Source organism: Piliocolobus tephrosceles, chromosome 3 (assembly GCF_002776525.5).
Source record: "Piliocolobus tephrosceles isolate RC106 chromosome 3, ASM277652v3, whole genome shotgun sequence".
Lineage (NCBI taxonomy): Eukaryota > Metazoa > Chordata > Mammalia > Primates > Cercopithecidae > Piliocolobus > Piliocolobus tephrosceles.
Genome location: NC_045436.1, coordinates 31309387 through 31316256, shown reverse-complemented (window position 1 = coordinate 31316256; position 6870 = coordinate 31309387). Strand labels below are relative to the sequence as shown.

Genomic DNA, 6870 nt, shown 5'->3' with positions numbered 1-6870 from the left:
ACATTTAAAGGAAGCATATCCAAGAGCAAAAACAAAAATCATATCAAAGCCAACATCGGAGGAACAAAAACCAAACTACAAGGGGAATATAGAGGCTGGAATAAGGCAATGTAGGTGACTTAAGTCAGAATAAAGAAACAGAGGCATAGAGGCCAATTTAAAAAACTGATATGACTCATATGAATCAAGTTAATTATAACCAAGTCCAGACATGGAGGGAACCTCAGGTCATCAGGATAGAAAGAAACAACTCCCACCTCAGGAGATGACTGTAAGCAAAGAACATGCATGTAACAATTATTCACAGCTAAAAACACTGAAAAAAAGAAACAAAGGCAAGAATATTCAAACATTGGTTTCCAGAACAAATTTTGTCAACACAGCCAAGTATTATTCCAATACTTCTTTTTTGTCTGGTCCCATGTTAACTTTTTTTACCCTCAGATCCTAAATGGACGGCATCGCTTATACAAATCAGACATGGAGAAGAGGAAAAGTGGAGGGTCAAAGATGGTACCAAGATGACCTGCCTGATTGTCTGAGTAAATGATGAAATGATGAGTAAATGATAAAACTATCAGCTAATAGAGTTCAGAAAAAGTATGTCTTCCTTTAATACAGAATAAGATGATGCATTGATAAACATAAGTCAGGAAATAAATGACAATAAAATCACAAAGAATTAAGGCAAACAAGAGGACCCAAGAAAAGTGATAAAGATGTGAAATAGTTGTGATAAGAACTGGGAAAAGAAATTGATTAGAATAAGTAAGAGTACCTCTGAAATGCCAGATGAAGAAGGCATTTATAGATGTGTAACACAGGCGCTCATATGGTTTTGCAATATTCTATATTAGCATTCTGCAGATCAGTCATACCAAGGACGAAAGTGGGAGAGTAAGCTCCAAGTTAAAATACAGTGAATTCTCCAATGTTTGTGACATTTTTAAGTCTTCTCTAATCAATCCAACTGTCAATTCCTTGACAGTGAGGACCTTGAGATACACAATTTCTAATGCTTCACAGCTCCTAGCTCAGTGTCATGTACAAATGAGTGCCTAATACATAAGTACTAATGGATATGATACTGTTATTTGTACCTCTTTAAATGCAGACTGTAATAGTGTTGAAAATGTCTAGTGTCAGAGGAAGTTCATTTGTTCATGCCTATCATATGAATTGAAATATCTTTCCTAATTTATTTGAATACATTGTAGTCAAAATTTTCAACTCCAAACAGAATAAATTTTATATACCATAAAAAGCACAGGCATAGAAAGGGTCAAAAACTGCTCTCTGATCTCCGTCCGAAGTATATAACAGCAATTACCCAATGCCCAGGTAACTACGCCAGTCAAAATGTGTAATAGGTAGAGCAGGGATACTTGTTCCTATAGCCCCAAAATAAGAGATGAACAGAGAGACCCTGAGGTTGAACAAAACAAATTCAGAAGAGAGAAGCAGAGCTCTTTTATTTTCCCCATAGGGCATGAGCAGTTTCTTAGGCCAGAAGTCTTTCCTGCTGCCCCTTCAGATATGAAGATCATCTTCTAGGTTTTATGTAAAAGGTCCTAGATATTTCAAGTGTCCATTTTGGAATTATGATTTTTTGTAACTTTGCCCGAAAAGTTTTAAAATTGGCAAGAATTGTCTCTGAAGTGAATTGATAGTAGTGAACAGTTCAGCAAGGTACTTAAAAAGAGACACAGGCATTTCTTCAGTATTTTGGTTCAAACAAATTACATAACTGGTTAAAGTATTTCAGCTGATGATATTTTCTTACCTACTCCAACACTTCTCCTGTTGTTGGTGTTCTTCAGCCAAAACCGTAAGATATGTTTGATTTGTGTAATGAGTAGTTGCAGCAGTTTAGATATTGCTAAAGTTTCATGGCAGTTTATTTTTACTTTTATGAAAAGTTTTAGGAGGTTGACCTCCGTCCTTTTCATGTCACAATGGGACAGCTTTTCTAAATGAAGACATTGAAAGAATACAAAGATTTTTCCATTATATATATGTGGAGGTTTAAGATGTTGCAGCTTCCCAGCAGCGTGGTAGTATTGAGATAGCTATATGTGTCTCCGTTTATGCTGATGTTTAAGAATGCTCTTCAGATGTAAAATTTTCTTTTTGTTTTTTCTATTTAGCTCATAAATTAGATATTTCACGTGGAGTAGATAAGGACAATAGTGATAAGTGCATGGAATATTAAGAAGACTTTGATCTTAAATCTAAGAAACTTGGCTAATTCTGGAGATAGCCATATAAAAACTTTAAAACAGGTACAGGTATGGTGGCACATGCCTATAATTTCAGCATTTTGAGAGGCCGAGGCAGGAGCATCACTTGAAGCCAGGGGTTTGAGACCAGCCTGGGCAACTAGCAAGAATCTATCTCTAAAGAAAACACACACACACACACACACACATACACACACGTGTGTGTGTTTTCTTTCTTTCTTTTGTCATATATAGAAAACACACACACACACACACATACACACACATGTGTGTGTTTTCTATATATGACAAAAGAAAGAAAGTAAATGTGGGATCAACCAAAGTCCTCATTTCTACAACATTCATTTACAAAGAAATAATGTTCAATACAGCCCAACACAAGATTATTGATTTTCTTTCTTTTTAAAAAAATTATATATAGATTACATATAAAATTATATTTAAAAAAACTTTAAAACAGAAGTATGGGTAGGTGATTTAAAGTGACTTTATGTCAAATAGTCATAGGTTAAGTATCTTTGAACAACTTGGATATTATTTCAGAAGAAAATAAATTTAACTGGATCACATAAATATTACAGAGAAAAAACCAACACCTTCCTGTGCAGTCCTGTTGGAATTTGGACTTGCCATGAGGTGTTGAAGCCTTGTTTCACTGAGTTGGAGAGGCTGGATATAAATGGCACAGTGTGACTTTGCTCCATCCTGCCTTCATTTTCCTACTCCACCATCATCAACAAAATTGTTATTGGATTTTGAGAAGCATTCTGAAAACTTTTCACGGACATAAAATTGTTATGATGTAAATTATCAACAACACAACTCTTCAGATGACTTTGATTCCGGTGTTGGATGTATTAATGGAGGTAACTTTATATGGAAAGAATAAAATGGATGGCATATATGGAAGAAATGGTACTGGACACATAAATCATCAAGGGAGATACCATGGTAGAAGTTCCTGTTCTTATAGCAGTATTTTCCATTCTGGAAAAAGACAAGGTCCACATGAAAACAACATCCCTGACAATGAAACGAGGAGGAAAGAAAACAAGAGTGATTGCAAACCATTTGAAGCTGAGGATTTTCTATCTTTAAATCCTGAACATGAGGGAGAACCAAATCAGAACAGAGCTTTAGCTCCTGGTGTGTGGGAATACCTCCGAATCCTAAAACTAGAGCTCCAAGGCATTACTCAAGGTATTGAGGGCCAATGTATTGAGCTCTGGTCATCAAGCTGGGTAATACAAAATAATAGATTCACAGCCAGTAGTGGGACATCTTCAGTAACAGCCAGGTAAGAATGGAGCTCATTCAAGTGTTTACAAAGATTTAGTCTATAAATCTGCTGCTCTACCTACAAAACCTACACAATGGAAAGGCCCAACTAAAGAGAATAAAGTTGGGACCTCTTTTCCCTGTGAGTCTACATATAGTATTGGCAACTTTAATGCTTTTAAATCAACTGCCAAGAATTTTAGTCCATCAACAAATTCAGTGAAAGAGGCTCATCACTCAAACTCCTCTTTGCCTGTTGACAAACTTAATCAGCAGCCTTGTCTAACCAAACTGACACAAATGCACAATGGTAAAAAGAGTGCATTTTTGAAATCGCTGAAAAGAGACAGAGTAGAAAAAGAACATAAAGATGAAAGGCATTGCTGGCGCACAGACAGATGATGTCTCATTTAATTTACATAACAGCAATAGTACTCACTGATATGAACCAAAACTTTGAGGAAAATAAAATTCCGCAGAAGGATGACAATGCCCCACTTTGAGCCCTCCCCAAACCCCCAAAGTAAACAAAAAGTGGACTGTAGCATGCTGGCTAAAACTGAGCAAAGGGCACTAAAACATTAATTTCCTGATCTCAACTGTTGTATTGGTCACCTTTTAAAACATAAATTGTTCTTTATTCATTTGTAGTGCAGTAAATGTTATAGGAAAGACTTGGCCATATTTTCTTCCAAATTTTAGGAGGTGATTTTCAAGAGCTTTCTTTGGGTATGTTGTCAGACCCACAATTTCAGAGTTGATGGAGAAGAGTCTTGTGGGAAATTTTATTTTGATAAAATAATTACACATGCAGAAAAATCTGATTACACTGACTAGATCTGTTCATAACACAAAAAATAACTGGAATTTTTGGGGGGAAAGAAGAGAGAGGAACAGATTAGTACACCGAGGGGGAAAAAAAGAGTGGAAAGCATCTCTGGTACCTGCTTATTATGAGTGTGGTCTCTAAGCAAAGAGATAGAGAGGATAAAAGAGATGGATTTTAGGCCCTTAAAATTGGGGATTTTGAGGGGGACTCTAACCACAAACCACAAGACTCAAAGCCAATCCAATTCAATGATAGAGTGTCAAATTCATGAACCAAACAAGAATAAGCTCTATCAATCTTTCCTTTTTAAAATACATTTCAGTTTGGAAATATTCACACTGACATATCATGTGAGACATGGGTATAAAAAAGATGCACTAATAAGTTCATAAAGAGAAAAAACTAAAATCTGACTTCAGAGATAAGCTAGACATCCAGCTCTGGAAATGGTATTTCAGTATCAGTTACCTGTCTGCACCCCTGAACCATCAGAAGTATTTGTTTGAGGTAACATTGTATACAGCCATTGGGTTTCACAGACCATCTATTTTTGGTCATAGTAACTACAGAAATGAGACATAATGACAAGGAAACTTCTGGAAGTCATTTTAACTTTACTAGGCTCTGTGTAACCTCCATTCCACCCCATCCAGGGCCTCTTACACAAGCTATCTTGATGGAAGTGGAAGGAAGTGAAGATATATGAGATCAGTGCAGAAAACAGAGATGGCAAAAGGTTACCTCTATTTTGGATCAAGTTATTACAGAAGTTTTAATGTATTATGAAGTCATTTTTAATAAAATGTGCTACAGAAATACAAGAAACTATGCTGTTATGGTTTTTAAATGCCATGATATTTATAAGCAACACATGAGGAAATTTTTATAAAGAATTGGCTATGTTCTAAGGCAGTTATAAAATACAGAAGTTGGTACCAATCAACTCTCTAAGGTGGTTGTTAACAGTTTCTCTTCCTCCTCCTCCTCCTTCAAATGCACTGCATAATCTTTTTCTTTGGCAGGCAGTAGCAGTTGCTTCTGCAGTTATTTTCAATTCTGACATTACATCAAAATCCCTACCTGCAAAACTTTTTTAAAATATTCACCTCTCAGATATTCTGACTTTGTGAAACTCACATAGAGCCCTAGGATGTTTATACATTCTCCATAGGAGATTCTGAGACACTGGCAGAGACAAGAACCCCTGTCTTAATTTCACCCAGTCTATAACTTCTGTATAAATTAAAAGCCACGTGGATCCATGGATCCAATTGGTTAATGTGGATATCACGTTGGTTTCAGGAATGAATCCAAATGAGAGATATAACAATATTATATAACAATAGTAGCGACACTATTTGAGAATTGGTGGGTTTGCATAAACACAGCCCTCACACATCTCTACAGACTTGGTTAATGATGAAGTCTCTATGAAAAGACTTGATAGCATACTTTGGATCCACTGAGCCAGCATAATTTGATATTCAGCTTTCTTAAAGTTGTGGACAGAAGTAGCAGACTCTAAATATTTAAGGAATTTACTGACTGAGGAGGGCATAGAACAGTTCAGCCCTCCTTTCTCCGATAATGATTTTTAAAGAGTTTATTCTTGTCTGTCTTTCTGAGAACAACGTGAATTTTTCCCTGAGAACTAGTGTGTTTTCTTTTCAGAGATGACATAAAAATATGTAATCTTTTTCTTGTGCCCTTTTTTTCTTTGAAAACCAGGAAACCTAGAACCAAATCTGTTGCTCAACTTTAGTAACTATGTCCTGCATATTTTCAACTCCTTTCCCCATCTTGCATTATTGTATGTCTTCCCTCATTCAGATTTCAATTATAGTTTTTCTATTTTATTACATGAATTAATGTAATCTTTTATCAAGTCCACTCAATATGGAAAGTGTTTGATGATATTGGAATCATTTGTGAATTACATAATTAGAAAAATGTTTTAATTATCAGCCAAACAAAAATTGAAAAGTTATCCTCATGAGGTTTTCTGAGCCTCTAAAGCAATTTAGAGATAAATTCTGTATTAGAAGGTGTCAGCATCACCTCTAGAGCTAACCTTCATCACAGTTCACTCTAAACCTCAAATTTCTCCAACCTGGGAACTAATAGTGATCATCTTACTTGGTTACACTCAGGAAGACTAGAAGATGAGATGACAGTCAATCACCAAGGTACACACAGGACACAGCACCTAGATGACATTTGTAATCATTGAAACAATGATTTATGCTGTCTTTCCTATTTCATTTCCTAGGGTAGCAGTTCATATTTTTATTAGAAAATGAAATGTTTAGACATGTCATTGGCTAGTATATTTTCTGAGTGAGTATGCTTATATAAAAGTCAATTCAGCTTTCTCTAGAAATTTTTCAAATTCTGTTCCGACCCTTTTAAGTATTCAATACTCATGACAGAGCAAGGTTTTTCATTATACTTATAAGAAAAATTGGTCTCAAAGCTTTTGAAAGAGAAATTACACTGCAGTCTTAGAAGATGTTTTATTTTTTA

At 35.5% G+C, this 6870-nt stretch overlaps 1 pseudogene; it reads left to right on the top strand.

Annotated features, from left to right (window-relative positions):
* The first annotated feature begins 2919 nt into the window (after positions 1-2919).
* Positions 2920-4021, top strand: LOC111551959 (annotated as a pseudogene).
* The last annotated feature ends 2849 nt before the right edge of the window (positions 4022-6870 follow it).